At 41.8% G+C, this 18,438-nt stretch overlaps 1 protein-coding gene across 5 annotated transcripts in view; it reads right to left on the bottom strand.

The window, feature by feature from the left end:
- Positions 1–16,963, bottom strand: part of LOC133411046 (PTB domain-containing engulfment adapter protein 1) — a 61,255-nt gene extending 44,292 nt beyond the window's left edge. For all 5 annotated transcript variants that reach the window (XM_061692871.1, XM_061692873.1, XM_061692872.1 and 2 more), the window contains exon 1: positions 16,848–16,963. The gene's annotated coding sequence lies outside the window, so the exon portion shown is untranslated. The remainder of the gene's footprint in view (positions 1–16,847) is intronic.
- Between the last annotated feature and the right edge of the window lie 1,475 nt (positions 16,964–18,438).

Raw genomic sequence — 18,438 nt, forward strand, 5'->3', positions numbered from 1 at the left:
TGCTTCAAAGAAAAACAACTGGCCAACATCTTTGCTTCAATATGAAAATGTCAAATCCCCAGATGACTGTGACCTACTGTACGTGGAGAATAGAAGGAAATAGACAAGACTGCATGTTGATGTGTAGTACAAGACTTCAAGATATGGCCTTCAGTCAGGCTGATTTAGGTCATTTGGTCATGGCTGAGTGGTTCTTGAGTACATTACACTAACTAAAGTTGGTCCAAATCATGTATATAGCTACAGTAGTGGTCCCTCAATGAAATTCTGCATCTTGTCCTCACGTCAACATACACTGTCCGGTTCAACATTTTATCTGAATTGTGCGACTGACTCCGAAACCTATGAGACATAAAAGTGACAGGTTTCTCTGAAGAAAACATAGGCCAATTAACGTCACTAATGTACTGTACAAAACAACCCCATTTATAGACGTATAACTGCACAATCTTCGACACAAAACACCCCATTTACTTGAGCAGATTCTTTATTCTCTTCAGTATTTGCTCGCTGCAGCTTCTGTTAAAATTAGCTCAGGATGTGAGATTGTAGTCCCGAGAAGCATTTCCTTGAGTTTTTGCAGTCAGCGTAGGCAGCCATGTTTCATTTACAACGTAATGCAGCCATTCACTGGGCAATCCATATGGGGAATATGGAAGTAATAAAGACAGTGTGAAGTGGAACAGCAGAGGCAGACGGAGGTTTGGAGGTATGGCTGCATGATTATGGCCAAAATAATTATCGGGATTATTTTGATCAATATTATAATCACGATTATTAATCATGATTATTCTGCATGTTAGGGGAAAATCTTTATCTTTATTGCACTACTTTTCAACAAACAATATGTCACAGTTTGCAGTGCAAAATTAATCTTTAAATAAGAATAAATGATAGATAATAATAACAAATAAATGTATCCCCAAAAAATTCTACTTTACCAAGGGCGACCTGAATAAATATGCTATCACAAATTGCAATCATGAATTGCAACTTAATGGAAACAAAAACATTTAATGCATAAAACGCAATAACATCAGGCAGTAAGCACCAACATTTTATTTGAAAAGCCCCATCAATATAGTGATTGTCAAGGAAGGGTATGTCTCTGTTGTTCTGCTTGATTGGTCAGTTGTGCATGGTCCCTCTCTATTTACTTCTGGCATTTTTTTTACTGCAGTCAGGCCAGCCGAAAAGTTGAGGTCAAGGCAGCTGCTACAACGATTGTTAATAGTGTCTTACCGTGACACGCCACCTCTCCGTCAATGTGCTGAGAGGGCCAACTTCAAAAGAAAAGCTTCATATATTACCACATATACACATCAATGCCATTTTAGGCTTTTATTTTGAAGTTTGACACGGATTGCGGTGCTGGCCCTTAATGAACCCTTACCTATGTGTTCACCCCCTGGTGGCTGGCTGACTAAGTTGCGAGCACTGCTGCAAATGAAGCACTTTTCATATGCAGCAGCGCACGCATTTTAAATGTTAAAAATTGCGGCCGATCAGGGTCATTTAATCATGGCTGCCAAAATTACGATCACGATTAAAATACGACTAGCTAATCATGCAGCCCTATTTGGAGGTATGACATGCCATTTGACAGAAACAAACAAACGAGGAAAGGAGTAAAGTGAGTAAATGACAAACAGTTGGATACCCAAGGATCAACATCATCAATATAAGTTTCATTATTTATGGGGCCATGTTCTGGAAAGTTGACTCTTTATTGACTTGTATACAAATAGTTGGGTCTCTGGAGTGCCTGCCCATGCATCGAGTGGGAAATTAAACAACCAAGTAAAAAAAAAAAAAAAAGGTAAATTTTGGCAAAATATGTACTTATGGTCACGAAACACAAATCTGTGGCTCTAAAATGTTACTTTGTGGCCAAAAAGTAGGCAACACGTGTGCGCAAAATACAAATTTGTGGGTTCATGTGAACGTCACTCACATGAACAACTTGAATGTCTGGGAAGACAAATGGAGTGCACCTTCACCAGAAACTGCAATTCGCAATGTCCCATATCTAGTGGTTCCCCAACTGTCCAAGAACAATATTTATATTATGAATTTGTATTTTGTGTGCCTAGTGCAAATCCTTTCTCGACAAAACTTTGTATTTTGCTTGAATGTTTTATCTACTTTGTGGCCACAAGTAAGCCTTAAGCGAGTTTTATCTAAAGTGTGGCTCCAATTTATTTTTTGCTCCCATGTCATGTCTGGAGTTACATTTGTGTGGAAATGTGTCTGTCAGTGAGCTGTTTGGCGTTTGGCCGCTGCTTTACATAGAAGCACCACCATGTTAAAACCAAAAGGAAACCAGAACTGTGAAGTTATCACAGATTAACATTAACGAGCTTCTGATAGGCAGCACAAACTAAAATGTCCGACAAGAGTTGTTATGGGGTGGAGCATATTTGTGTTTGGCAATGTGTCATCCAGCAATTTGGCTACACTATTGTTATTCGGCGGCTTGCTCATGAAGTGCTGCCTCCATAAAAGAAAATATCTGGCTTTATTTTTTTCCATCCATCCATCCATCCATTTTCTGAGCCTCTTCTCCTCACTAGGGTCGCGGGGGTGCTGGAGCCTATCCCACCTGTCATCGGGCAGGAGGCGGGGTATACCCTGAACTGGTTGCCAGCCAATCGCAGGCTTTATTTTTTTTTTTTGCTCTTTTCCTGCTCACCTTTCTCTTCAGACTGGGATAATGGAGAACAAGTACCCGCTAGTTGCAACGCACTAGCTCCGCCCCGATCACCATTGCAACAAAAGCCCATTGTCCGTGTAGAATGGGGTGGGTGAAGTGGCTACACCTTCAAACCCGAGTGATTTCAAATAAAGTGTAACAAGTGGATGTACTCTGATTCTTTATCCTTTGTGTATTTTGTCAGAGACGTTTTTGTAAGACAACTTTGAACTCATAACTTGTGAAGAAAATCCTAAAATATGTTAAGTTCCTATCTACAGTATTTTCATCCTGATTCATATTACTTTAATTCTACTCATACAAAACCCTGTCAAATTTCATGTTGAAATATTACCGTACCTACAAGTCGCAAATCTCGATCCCTATTTATATTTGTTGTCAACACAATATGGCAGTGGTAGCGCATGTCAAAGCATTACGTATATTGGTCAACAGTGATGTGCCGATGCAAAATTTTCACCTTCGAACCCAAACCCTCTTCATGAGAGGGAGAAGCGCTGCTGTTATCTAAACCACACAAAATGTATCCCTAGCATACCCTGGTATCTCTGGCATTTAATGCAGTGTGACAGCACTAATGTACCCTAACGCTTGGGTCGTTTAAAAAAACCTTACGGTCACTTTAAACCATCTAACTTTTTTTTTCTTTTTTTTTTTATCAAAGAAAAGAAAGATTTCAACTTGTTCCATTGTCTGTGCTGGTTGGGATTTTGTTTGGAATGACAGGCTGCACATTTGTATTGCCTTCGTTCGAACGGTGTGCTGCCGGCATGGTTTGGTCTGTATGTCCTGGTTCTCTTATCTACCACTTCCAGCACGATACATGCTGTAGCTAAGCAATACTTCTTCACAGACAGTTTTATCAGGAGGTTCGCAGCTTGAGAAACTAAAGTGGGAGGTTTCAGGTATTTTTTTTTACTCCATAGTCCATTTCCGTCAAACTCCACCATTCAATCACCATTTCTGGAAAAAAAGTATTGATTTGTAGATGGAAAATAGTATTCATTTGTGAGTAACTAAACAGACAATCTACTGTATACTGTGGGACTGAACTACAAAGTAATTTATATGCCATGAAATGCCGATCTATGAAACTGCGCCAAGCAAATCACCAAAAATGATCTTTGATATCATAGGACTGTCCTTGCTACATGACAGTATGAAAACATCAAATCATTACTGCAACTTGTTTATTTCATCTTGTTGTCAAACTGGTCTGACAGTTGAGCACACACAGCATGTGCATTGTTGTGATTACAAGGCTGTCCTTCATATGAGTTACACAAAAGTGACAACAATAGCCCCCTCTTTTTCTCATGGCAACCGCTGAGAGTTGTCAGGGATATGCCGACCCAGCTAGACTGACCTATGTTTTGAATCGGCCTCAAAGCATTTAGTGTAGACATATACTGTATATGGAACCAAAAAAAACAAAACAAAAAAAACACATATTGTCACAATCACACCAGATTCTTCTTCAAAACTGTGATGAATCTGAATGGTTTGATTGAACTTTGATTAAATAAATTGACTTTTATTCTCACATTACTTGTTTTTTCACAAAATGTCCATTGTTTTGCGTTCCTTCGGCAGCGTGGGTCACTGGAACATTCATGCAAATCAGGCTGATGACAATGCTTTCATCTAAAGAATTCCATACCGGATCGCTTATGGCCCGGGATAACAACACAACGTCCGCCCCCGGCATCGTTAACCTGCAGGGCGCCGGTGGAGATTCAGCTACTGTGGGTCGAAGACGAAGGAGAGGTGGAAAGCGGCTTCTTGGGCAGAAAGAGAAGAGGAAAGCACAGAGCCTAGAATTGAATGTGGGGGACTTTGAATGTTGGGACTATGACCGGAAAATCTTGTGAGTTGTTTGACATGATGATTAGGAGAAAGGTTGATATATTGTGTGTCCAGGAGAGCAGGTGGAAAGGCAGTAAGGCTAGAAGTTTAGGGGCAGGGTTTAAATTATTTTACCATGGTGTAGATGAGAAGACAAATGGAGTAGGGTTATTTTAAAAGAAGAGTTAGCTAAGACTGTCTTGCAGGTGAAAAGAGTATCAGATCGTGATGAGGCTGAAACCTAAAATTGAGGGTGTTATGTATAATGTGATTGTGAGCTCGACGAAGTAGTTCTGATCATCCCAGACAGAGAGAGAGTCGTGATTGGTGCAGATTGTAATGGACATGTTGGTGAAGGAAACCGGGGTGTTGAAGAAGTAATGAGTAAGTACGGCATCCAGGAAAGGAACTTGGAGGGACAGATGGTGGTAGACTTTGCAAAAAGGATGGAAATGGCTGTAGTGAACGCTTTTTTCCAGAAGAGGCAGGAACATAGGGTGAGTTGCAAGAGCGGAGGTAGAAGCACGAAGGTGGATTACATTTTGTGCAAACGATGTAATCTGAAGGAGGTTACTGACTGTAAGGTAGTGGTAGGGGAGAGCGTTGCTAGACAACATAGGATGGTGGTGTGTAAAATGACTCTGGTGGTGGGGAGGAAGATTAAGAAGACAAAGTCAGAGCAGAGAACCATGTGGTGGAAAGGAAGAGTGTTGTGCGGCTTTTCGGGAAGAGGTGAGACAGGCTCTTGGTGGACAGGAGGAGCTTCGAAAAGCCAAGGTGATCAGAGAAACAGGCAGGAGAGTACTTGGTGTAACATCTGCCAGGAAAGGAGAGAAGGAGACTTGGTGGTTGAACCGAACAGTACAGGAAATCATCCAAGGAAAGAGGTTAGCTAAGAACAAGTGGGACACTGAGAGGACCGAGGAGAGGAGAAAGGAATCAATTGAGATGTGACGTAGGGCATAGGTAGAGGTTGCAATGGCCAAACAAGAGGCATATGATGACATGTATGCCAGGTTGGACGCTAAAGAAGGAGAAAAAGATCTATACAGGTTGACCAGACAGAGTGATAGTGATGGGAAGGATGTGCAGCATGTTAGGGTGATTAAGGATAGAGATGGAAATGTGTTGACTGGTGCCTGTAGTGTGCTGGATAGATAGAAAGAATACTGTGAGGTGTTGATGAATGAGGAAAATGAGAGAGAAGAAAGAGTAGAAGAGGCACGTGTGGTGGTCCAGGAAGTGGCAATGATTAGTCAGGGGGGAGTTACAAAGGCATTAAAGAGGATGAAACATGGAAAGGCAGTTGGTCCTGATGACATTCCTGTGGAGGTATGGAAGCATCTCGGAGAGGTGGCTGTGGAGTTTTTGACCAGCTTGTCTAACAGAATTCTAGCGGTTGAGAAGATGCCTGAAGAATGGAGGAAAAGTGTGCCGGTGCCCATTTTTAAGAAACCAATTTACAAGACAGTGGTGAGGCCAGCCATGATGTACAGATTAGAGACAGTGGCACTGAAGAGACAACAGGAAGCAGAGCGGAAGGTGGCGGAAATGAAGATGTTGAAGTTCGCTCTAGGACTGGCCAGGTTGGATAAAATTAGAAATTAGCTCATCAGAGGGACAGCCAAGGTTTGATGTTTTGGAGACAAAGTTAGAGAGAGCAGACTTTGATGGTTTGGACACATCCAGAGGAGAGATAGTGAGTATATTGGTAGAAGGATGATGAGGATGGAGCTGCCAGGCAAGAGAGCTAGAGGAAGACCAAAGAGAAAGTTGATAGATGTAGTGAGGGAAGACATGAGAGCAGTTGGTGTTAGAGAGGAGGATGCAGATGGAAAAGGATGACACACTGTGGCGACCCCTAACGGGACAAGCCAAAAGGAAAAGATGAAGGCTGATGACAATGCTGAAGTAACAAGACTATGCTACACTAAACTATAAAACCTTTCTTGTTACAGAGTCTCTGATAAAGGCAGGCCGCCCAGTCACAGTTCATTGCAGATGCTGGCCCGGCAATACATAAACCATCACAGACAACACGACTGATTGGTCATTTCTGTCAATTATTACACTTATCTCCAGTGGGTACTTTCAGCAGCAGTCGACCTCTTCTCGCATGGTAAGTCAATGATTTTCCTCAGGGCCAAAACTTGATTACAAATAATTGTTAAGCTCATTTGGTCAAAAGGCATTTTCTGGAAGTAGGCCATGGCAAAGCTTATCAGAACGACTGAAAGGGAAATGTTTTTTGCAGCTGATGTTTTTCTTTTATGTGGACACTAAAACAAATGGTTATTATTTGATTAACCGGAACAGCAGTCCTATAAAGATTTCTCGGTTGTAAGGCATTTGTTGGTTGGCCTTTGTTCTCGGATAGGATGGCCTTAAAACGAATTATAATTGAATATCATACCTTCATTTTGCATTCGCTGGAGGTCTTAAATACAGATCGTTTTGATAGCATCTGCTGCCTCATTCTTGAAAGAACGCACAGGCACCCACCACAAGACTGATTGATTGACTTAATGACCATGACAGTCAAAGAGATGCATGCCGGCCACCCTGTTTACTTAAAGTTTTTTTTAAATAAGCAGCCGAAGATGCTATTGATGGATGAAGTCAACACAGACCATAGGCATCAATAAACACTGCGTTGGCTCCTTGAGATACTGTACGTTGTCATGTCTATTCTGCAACTTCCCTCAGTTGTGGCCTAATCCCATGTCAATACTCAACATTCAAATTCTATTTCATCTTTGAACCATAGCCACAAACAACCAATTATAATGAATTGCTTGGCGCAGCAAGCACTTCTAAATGTCAATCAACCCAGAAATTGAATACAGGCCCACATTGAGTGCCATTGAAAACGACGTGAACTGAACTTTCCCAGCATGAATTCCACTCACGCAGAGGGACAGACCTCATACCGGCTTTGCAGTTCAATGCATGTATAGGACATGGGCCAAAACAATCTTACCGAGGGACTATCCTTCTCTGTCACACTCTGTGACGGACAAATAGCCTTGTGAGTAAACTAAGCAAGCGAAAGACATTTTCAGACTCAGTCAGGCCCATTTTGATTAAGTAGTTCAAAACAGAGGTCAGGATACTTCCACTTCTACAGTGAACTCAGACTAACTATGGAAATGAAAAGCAAAACCCACTGAAAATTAATTTAGTTGTTTAATATTGAACATTTGTGTAAAGATCAAACCTGTTCCTTTTATTTGAAAAAGTAGTTATGAATCTCACTTAGGCCTACTAAAAACACAACATAGCAGCATATGAACAGTAGATACTTTGGTTTGAAATGCTACCCTCTGTGATAAAATGTTGGGCCGCCATTCTTCACTGGATATTTATGACTTGTAACTTCCATCCAGCGGCAAGCAGGTTTTTTAAGATGCTGGTGTCTCTGGAGTCCCAAGTTCCGCCAAAGGCGCGCAGTTGTGTATAAAACACTATTTGGGCCTCCCTTAACCAATCTCACAAAGAAAAACATTTTCACTGAGCTCACAAATTCTTAAAAACTACCTCTATATCCACCTACTACCATTCAACAGATTTTTTTTTCAATCAATTCTCATTATTTCAGGATAAATATCCATCCATTTTCTGAGCCGCTTCTCCTCACTAGGGTCGCGGGCGTGCTGGAGCCTATCCCAGCTGTCATCGGGCAGGAGGTGGGGTACACCCTGAACTGGTTGCCAGCCAATCGCAGGGCACATAGAAACAAACAACCATTCGCACTCACAGTCATGCCTACGGGCAATTTAGAATCTCCAATTAAAGCATGTTTGTGGGATGTGGGAGGAAACCGGAGTGCCCGGAGAAAACCCACGCAGGCACAGGGAGAACATGCAAACTCCACACAGGCGGGGCCGGGGATTGAACCCGGGTCCTCAGAACTGTGAGGCTGACGCTCTAACCAGTCGTCCACCGTGCCGCCACTTGTAACTTTGTCATGAAAATAAAACAAAAAAACCAAAAAAACACAGAGGCGTAATTCCACAAGGATAGAGCAAGAAGAATCAGTTTAAGAAACTAGGATTTAGGACAGGAGGTGCTAAACTGCGCTGTCATCAGACTCTTTTCGGTATAGATTTGAAGAAAATAACACAACATAAAAAGTGAATAATGCTCACTTACACTAAATTTACTTTTAAAGACTAAAAATTGACTACCGGTAAATGGAATTGTCACGTAAATTTTTCCATCGGGCAAGCAGGCCCTCCTCTTAGCTCTAGCACAATTAATATATTGGTTACATACAAAGGAACTATACAACCTAAATGATTCAGGATGATAAACATCACTGGGCAGTAAATACCAGTTTTTCCCCCCTAATTCTGTTAAGAGTGGAAAATAAAAGGCATTGTGAGAAGCAACCAACTGTATTTATTTTCTTTCTTGGCCCCAACGGCCTAAGCAAATTGCTATTTTTTGTTGTAACCATGCTCTAAAACAAACACTGTAAAAACTGTTGTTTATAAATGATTATTTCCTTAAAATATTTAGTAACGTTAATTTTCATTTTTGTAATTAATTTTGAAGAGTAAATGTTATATTTCCATGGGACTGCATGTCTTGACACTGTTCTACACATTGCTGCATGTGACAGAATCAGTGCCTTTAGCTTGAGGCAGAAAAAGCATGTTTTGCGCTGTGAGGTTGGATGGACTCCTGGGCAAAGTGATTAGCATCCATCACTGGATGCAGGGGCAACCATGACAGATGAATTGACCACAATCAGGGCTGGAATGGCAAAGCAATGCAGCGAAAAAAGGCTTGGAGGCAGCCTGTTGAGCTTGGTCGACTGAAACACATGAAACCATTTTTTAAAGGTCACCCCAAAGAGGAAAAATGTACTTTGGGTAAATAAAAGGTCTTACTAGTTGTGAGTGTGTTATGAATCTGTAGCCTATGCAGTGGTAAAAGGTGAACATCTAACAGTTAACAACTTTAAAATTATGCAATGATATAAAATCAATAGTAGGTCTCCACGTCTACATTATATCGTTGGCTGAGAATATGGGCGATCTAATTGATTTTTACATTCATCATTATAATTACTCTGAAAATAGACTTCAGTGACTTCTACTTTCAATTTTCTTACCAGTATAGACATCAAATCGACTAAAAAAAAAACGGTTAAGGCCCTTGGTCATGTTTTTGTGTGACGCCAAAGGCGCACACAGCTCCTTTTAGCTCCTCTCACGAGTAAACGAACATATATCTAACCATATCATGTGATGCAAAACCAAAAGAAGCTGACGTAGATGGGGTTTTTTTTCTTTTTGAATTTTGTCTATATGTAGCTGTGGCCCTAAGAAATGTTGAGGCAACAAACTAATTCAACATACAAAAACAACCAACACTTTAATGACAAACCAAAACATTTCAAGCCAATGAGGACGAGTATACCTGCAGCATAAACTCAGTAATAATCAAAATGACTCAAGCTGCTAGTTCATTACAGGTTGATAATGCAGTCATCTTGAGTCTCAGGCGGACAAGACCTGCTTCTTTGAATGACTAATAAAGTGAAACAGCTATCAAAAGCAGTCTGTTAGCAGACACAATGGGACTCCTTGAGGGAATGGGGAACATGTTGGACAAGGTTGAAAGAGTGATTTACTTTGAAGAGATCTTGTAAAGATGTCAGTGCAAAATACTGACCTGAATCTGTGATAGTGTTGTGAAAAACAAGTATGCGATACAAATCCACTTTACACGACACAAAGACCTGTCTAAGTAGGCTAACTGCAATGCAGGGTACACATGATGACAATTATAATAACTTGTATAATTGGAACATCTTTTTGTGGTCAAACAAATGAACATCTAAAAAAAAATAAGATACAGAAAGATAGACTTGTGAAATGTTCAAATGGAGCCTATCCCAGCTGACCTTTGGCGAAAGAAGCAGGTTACACCCTCGACTGGTCGCCAATCTATCACAGGGCACATATAGACAAACAACCAGTTACATCTATGGGCAAATTAGTGTTCAATTAACCTAACATGAAAGTCTTTGAGAGAGAACCTTCTCAGGTAAGATTCAAATTCAGAACCTTTACCTTTGCACTTGATACTACTGAAGTCTACAGACGACACCACAGTCACCGGCCTCAGCAAAGACGGTGACAAGTCTGCATATCGACAGGAAGTGGAGCTGTGGTGCACCTGACACAACCTGGAGCTGAAAAAGCTCAAGATGATAGAGACAGTAGAGATGATCATGGACTTCAGGAGGCATCCTTTGCCACAGCTGCCCCTCACGCTGTCCAACTGCCCTATGTCAAACTTTGAGACCTTCAAGTTCCTGGGAATTACAGTCTCTCAGGACCTGAACTGGGAGACCAGTATCAACTCCATCCTCAAAAAGGCCCAGCAGAGGATGTACTTACTGCAGCCTCTGAGGAAGCACGGCCTGCCACAGGAGCTGTTGAGCCAGTTCCACACAGCAGTCATCGAATCAGTCTTGTGTTCATCAATCACAGTCTGATTTGGTGCTGACACAAAAAAGCACAAACTCCAACAGACAATGAGGACTGCCGGAAAAAGTGTTGGTAGCCCCTTACCCACCCTTGAGGACTTGCACGCTGCCAGAACTAAGACGCATTCAAAACCCTCTTGGACCCTCCACATCCTGGTAGCCACCTCTTCCAGCTCCTTCCCTCAGGTAGGTGATATCGATCAATGGAAACTAAAACCAGCACACATTCCAACAGCTTCTTCCCTCTTGCCATTATATTGCTAGAGGCTAAGTGACTCTCCGTAGTGTTTTTATGTCATAAAAGTGAGAATAAGCGACACAGAAAATGGATTTATTGTCAAAATGTCATACTAGACCGGCTCCAACTATCGAAGACAAATTCCTTGTGTGTTTTTTACTTACTTGGCAAGTAAAGAGGATTCTGATTCAGATTCTGATAAACTGATTAATTTTGCAATCGAAAAACCTAGATTAGTGCGATGCAATAAAAAATAGCATTAGGTTTACCAGCTATTTTCTTCCACTGTCAGGCAACAATACAAACTATGGAGGGAGATTTCTAACGGTTACATAGCTTGGTTGAGAAAACCTTTTCAACAAACAGGGGACTCTCGGAAAATTCCCAAGATTTTGGGCGGCAAGCCAGTCTGTCGCAAAGCCCAAACCCACAAACGACTAACAAAAGGCACAACTGAGAGCATTCCCATTAGGAACTACACGCCTTGTGCTGTTTCTATTTCCAGAGATTCTGTTTAAAATTAACTGTGGTCATTCAGGGATTAGCAGACGATACAAACCAGGTATATTTAATCAACAGCTTTGTTAAATACACACAAAAACAGTGAGTATGCCCAAATCTTCACAGAGAAGGTATTACGCACGCAAAGCTCTAACACAATGTCAGTGGCCAAAGAGCCCAGAGCTGACTGAGCCACTGTTTTCTGATGGCACGCTTTTGCTGCTTTTCTCCGGGAGTCAGCACTGCCCTTGACAATTGATTGCGCTACCCAGCATAATTCAGATGACATGTTAAGACATTAGCCCAGCAGCTCACAAATATTCATTATCTTGACTTAGGCCAGACATGGGTGGGCGTTTAACTTATTAAAAAGGTTTGTGTTTTGACGTAAATCATGATTAGACTGAGGCATTGGTGGCACTAATCAGCTACCCTCTAATCTTGCCGTTTTAATTTTCCACAAGTAACAGATGCAAAATCTTAGCAGATTAAAAATTCTTTCATGTTTCCCACCGCGCATGGTGATTCAACACACGTCATTTTCAGTCAGTGAGCTGACATCAAACCGCTTAAGATGGAACGCTGAAGCTGTTGCGAAAGAGCGTTGGGTGACAGTGATGAAATAGTGAACACGGACTCCTTATAACAATGTTATCAGTCACTGTGTGATCTTGTTGATGGATGAAGCTTTTGCGTAAACTCGTAAAGCAAGCCGGCAACAGGAAACATGAACACTTATCTGACTTTTTCCATCAATAAGGAATCTGTCAATATGCCACCAGTATAATTGGACGAAGGCTGTATTTACACTGTATGGCTCAAAATCTGGCGGCACGGTAGACGACTGTTTAGAGCGTCTGCCTCACAGTTCTGAGGACCCGGGTTCAATCCCGGCCCCGTGCCTGCGTGGGTTTTCTCCGGGCACTCCGGTTTCCTCCCACATCCCCGAAACATGCATGAATTGGAGACTCTAAATTGCCCGTAGGTGTGACTGTGAGTGCGAATGGTTGTTTGTTTGTATGTGCCCTGCGATTGGATGGCAACCAGTTTTGGGTGTACCCCGCCTCCTGCCCGATGATAGCTGGGAAAGGCTCCAGTACGCCCGCGACCCGCGTGAGGTGAAGCGGCTCAGATAATGGATGGCTCAAAATCTCCCAAAGACGTGGGAAAATGTGTTATGGTTGTTATGTTGTTGTTTTTCCCATTAGAACTGGGGGCTTAAATAAGGTGGAAGGAATTAGGATGCAGCCGGACAGAAAAGGGTTTTAGAGGACATGCAGAGTGGACAAGGGGACTAGGGGTGAAAACCACAGCAGAACAATAGTGAGACAGTCCAGATATTTGAACACAAGTAACATTACAACAGTTATTTGTAGATTTTGGACACACCCGGTGAGGACATGCAATAACTAACCAAGAGAAACAGATAAGAGAGGACAGAAAAGGGCAGGACAGGATGTGGGAAAATGAGGATTCTTTTTTAGTTTCTAGACACCTGTAAGAACCTGTGAGTTGATATGTTAATATAACCTGTGTTGTTATAAGTGATTCCAGCACAAGTAATTAAAGTCTATAGTGTTTCTATCGAACTTATTAGTGAATGAACACCATATCACATGCATGTTAGTCAACTGGTGTACGGAGTTGCTTCGCCGGCACATCGAACAACAATGGCTCGTGCCGTGTGTATTAAAAGAATAAAATGGTGAAAAACCTGTGTTGGTGGTCACCGGTGCTCGGGAGAGACTTTAATTCAAGGATTGCTTGTGGTATATTCACGATATACCATAATATAATAATAATATAATAATAATATAATACGATACGGCTCGCAAGCAGGCAACAAAATGTTATGTAGCCTAGCAAGCTAGTCCTCGCACTAACGGTTGTAAGCGAACATGGTGGCGTTCTGTCGAATCATGCTCTAATGTTTTGGTGTGTGTGAAGTAATTTAATTACAATCAAGTAATTTAATTAAGGTAAGTTAGCACCCATTATTTCTGTCATCTTGTAATGCTGGTTTGACCTGACTGATTAGAATACATGATCTGAGTAGAGCAGTGATTTCCAACATTTATGGCGCCAAGGCACATATTTTACAATTGAAAAATCTCACGCCACACCAACAAACAAAAATGTCACAAAAAGTGGATTCATTAATTACTGTATGTACTTCCTGCCATCTAATAGAAGACCATTCTTTTGTTCTGTCTGTCACTATGCCTCACTGGCATAAATAGATGAACAGAGGTACATTATTAATTGTAGATATATATTTTTAAGCAATTAATTACACAAGTATATACAGTAAATGAACAAGTCATTTAAATAGACCCATTGCTCCATCTTGTGATCGGATCAGTTATCGTTTTTTTTAAACTCGCTGATCGGTTATTGGTGATCGGCCCCAAAAAATCCTATTGTGTATAGCCTAATAATTACTATATCGACTTATCGTTTGATTTTTGTCAACACCATCTGCCAGTTAATGCAACATCATGCTCCCGAAGTACAATAAAATGGTTCAAGTTTCAGAGGACAAAAAGCATGGCAGTCAATCATTGATGTGTGCTTTTTTTTTTTTTTTTTTTAAATGTGCCACACAGCACAGGGCACCGCTGAGCGAAGCATAGGCCGGGCAAAATGAAGAGTGACGTGGAGAACCTTTATAAACATTATGCCAATGAAAAGTATTGCAACACATTGCCTATTCTATTTTGGAGCTTGTGGATGATCAAAGGCTGAATTGGAGCCAGTCAGTCACAAAGAGTCGAGCCACGCTATGAAGTCACACAAGTATGACATAATTCCTTTCAACTCAGCATCTCCAGGCCTTTCCGTCGATACGTACTGTCCCAAGTTTTAACGCTTTCAGGGCGAGTTAAAACAATAACTTTTGTGCGGTTGCTGGCTTCCCCCAAATGATAACTCTTCGTTTGATGTTATGTTCCTCAGTATTATATTTGTTAGCATTCCACAAACAAAGTGTAAACCCCTCTTTTGAATGCGGGATACGAGTTCATAATGTTTTGTGTGCAAAAGCACGGCGACAACAAGCTCAGTCGGCTGCCATCTTGCTCGCTGTCCCTAATCAAGTAGCCGGCCTCACAGATTTAAAAAAAAAAAAAAAAACGGCTTGCGACTTGAAATCACCACAAAAGGAGGAAATAACAAGATAATGTTGTGTTGATGTAGTTTGCTTTGCTTAAAGACGTTAGTAAAATGTCAATGTTTGTGTCGTCTCTTGTAGTTTAGACCAAAAAAATTAGTGTGCTCGAGTGAGCTAACATTATAGCTATGCTAGCTACGTATTACACGATCGGTTCATTGATGTGGATGAATATATTTTAATGATACGACTCAACTCATTCGGTTAAATTTTCCGTGTGCCTTGAGTGAATTGTAAATAATACAGTCATTTGACTTAGACATCAGAGGACCGGAAGAGGCGGGGTGGGATCAGTCCTTAAAACCGGACGTTTGTGGCATAACCCCCATTGAATACAGCAAATGTCAATGTATATTGGATTGACAGGTGAAGGGCTCATCTTCAGAGGAACAACCACAGTCTTGCAGCTCGAGGGCGGGCCTTATTTTTTATTATTTCAGAGGCATTTAAAAAACGACAACGATATTATTGTTTATTGTGATAGTTTTTGGGAAACTATATCATCTTTTTTTTAAAATTATCGTGACAGGCCTAGCCACATCCCCAGTTAAAAGAGGGTGTGGACTCTTGGGCATTCAATTCAATAAAACGAAAATGCAACAGAACGGGGAATCTGCAAACAGCGTCACAAATACATTCCAGGAAAGTTGAGAGATTGATGGCAGCTTGAAAATGTGTCACATAGGAAAGTATTGTTGGGGCACGAAAACTTATCACAGAATTAAATCAAGCTTGCATGTGTAACAGCACAATAAATCATCATCACATCATGCTTGGCTCTGCAATATTAACAGTCAACGTACTGTATGTTATGTAAATCCAGTGTGCGTGAAAGCCGCTTCCATTCTGGAGTGGTCGCCAGTCGATCATAGGGCACATTTCAAGAATCAACAAAATCACACCTATGGACAATTTAGAGAGCCTCTTTGGAGCCTGTCAGCTGACTTTTGACGAGAGAAGTGGGGTACACCTTAGACTTGTCGGCAGTCAATCATGGGGCACAGACAAATAATCTTTCACGTTCACATTCACACCTATGGACAATTTTAGTGTACTATATACAGGATACCATACTTTTAATGATATATTGTATGCAAAGGTGCAGCAACGTGGATTAGAGGTTTGCACTTCTGCCTCAGATCTGAGGTTCTGGGTTCGTGTCTTGTCTCTGGCACCGTGTGGCGTTTGCATCTTGTCCCCGTTGCTCGCGTGCATTTTCTCCGGGTACTCCATCTTTCTCCCACATTCCAAAAACATGCATGTTAGGCTTATTTAGGACTTTAAATTGTCCATAGGTGTGAAGGTGAATTTGAATGGATGTTTGTTTATGTTTGCCCTGCTATTGGTTGACGACCAGTTCAGAGTGTATAACGCTTCCCCCAGCAAAGGTCAACTGGGAAATCCAGCTCACCCGAAATTGAGAAAAACATGGATGGATGTCAAAAAAAGGGGCAAACATGACACTGAAACTCAAGGCACGTCGCGCTTGCGCGTTTAATTGCTGTTTTTTTTGTTGTTTTGTTTTAATCACAGAGACTCAACTCGCTTCCCAGAGTCCACCAAAACCCAATCGGAGAGAAAAGGAGAGCAACATAAACCGCTGCTTCTACAATATGCAGTATAATCACGACGCTGTAATTCATTGAAGTGTTGTTGTTCTTGTTGTTGTTTTGAGTCCACCTTTCCCGGACTTGCGCAACAAACTTTCCTCCCGTTATGCCAAGGCGGTCACCGTTTTAGCCACTCCGAAACAAACGTGCACAAGAGAGCCAGGCGGCGACGACAACATGTCAACTTGGAACTTTTCCCTATTTTTGCCAGCAGCCGCATGCAAGAGGACGCTGGACCCTCGAACTGAACGAGGGTCGTCTTTACTCACGGTGAGAACGCCGACGACGAGTCCGACAAGTCCGAGTAACCCAGCCTCTCCGGTCCGGTCCGGTGTATCCCGCCCCTGCTCGCCGGGTACATCCAACCACCAGTGTCACATACTCCCTCTCCTCCTCCTCCTCCTCCTCCTCCTCCTCCTCTTTCTCTTCCTCTTCTTCCTCCTCCCTCTCCCTCCTCCTGACGTCATTGGGCGCTCACCCTCCAACGGCGGAGCGACTTGAATAATACATGCTGCATGGGGCCCACCGACTAACAGTAAATAATCCTCCTGTTTTTGGGTCATTATCCAATCACTTTGGTCGTATCTTTCCTTAATTAAAATGGAATATCAAATGTTGCATCTCGGAGCATTGCAATTGCTTCTTTTTTTCACCCACAGACCACTCCGGTTACACCGCCAAGTTATGTCCATTTTTTATACCGCTTATTATTATTATGGCTGGAGGCAATCCCATCTGACTTTGGCAAACAGCTGGGCGCACCCTGGACTGGTCGCTAGTCAATCGCAGGGCATGTGACAAACCCGCATTCACACCCACTTTTACGCCTAAGGACAATTTAGAGTCTTAAATAAACTTAACATGCATGTTTTTGGAATGTTGGAGAAAGTCAGAGGACCCAAAAGAAACTTAAAGCAAGCACAGGGATAGCGTAGAAACTCCACACAGGAAGGCCGGAGCTGAGATAGGAACCTTGAATCGAAGAACTGTGGAGGCAGATGTGCGAGACACGTGTTCCCCGTGCTGTCATCCTTATTCATATTATGAGAAAGAAAGAAAAAAGAATAAAAATGTAACTGAGCGTACATTGTAACAATAAGTTTGCATTTGTAATTGAAACAAAACACAAATCCGTCACGTGTTCCGCTACTTATCTTTTACTCATCTGCAAAATATTACACTGCGTAACTCTCTTTCACTGCCGATGATGTTCAGCGAGTGCCATGTTGCCAACAGCCACGGACAGTCAATTGTATTCAAATGCATATAAACAAGAATATGGAATCTGCATTTATATTTTGAGACTATCAATGTGAAAGCTTCCCAGTTGATCATACAAATGCCAACATGGTTCAAGCTGTCCTTTCAGACACACTAGAAGCAGCATTAGTACAGCTGAGTCTCTGCTGTGTGCGCTTCACCGCCAACAGAGGCTCAGCCTGAGCAGAATTAACCCATTTTCCACACGGCTCATCCTTCTTGAAGCAAGCAATATCAACTGGCGCCTATAAAAATATGTGTAATTATATAACTACACTGCTTCAAACCAGGAAGTTAGTTGTTATTCATTGCTATCCCATGACTTCGCATACCTTTCCTTAGCTAGCCTCCAGGTTAACCAAAGGCTTTCATTACAATAAACAGGATGGTGAGCTCACAAATAATAGACAGCTAAACTGCAACATGGGTAAACCTTTCATTTTACTGGTATCTCCCCGAGCTTCTTAAATGTACTGTATATACCTGTACATGTGATTATTTGACTTTCACACATTTGGATATCTCCTGACGGCTCTCCCAAGCTCTTCAGCAGAGGTGGAAGTAAGTCATGACTTGGGTGAAACAAATCATTGCTTAAGT

Source organism: Phycodurus eques, chromosome 12 (assembly GCF_024500275.1).
Source record: "Phycodurus eques isolate BA_2022a chromosome 12, UOR_Pequ_1.1, whole genome shotgun sequence".
Lineage (NCBI taxonomy): Eukaryota > Metazoa > Chordata > Actinopteri > Syngnathiformes > Syngnathidae > Phycodurus > Phycodurus eques.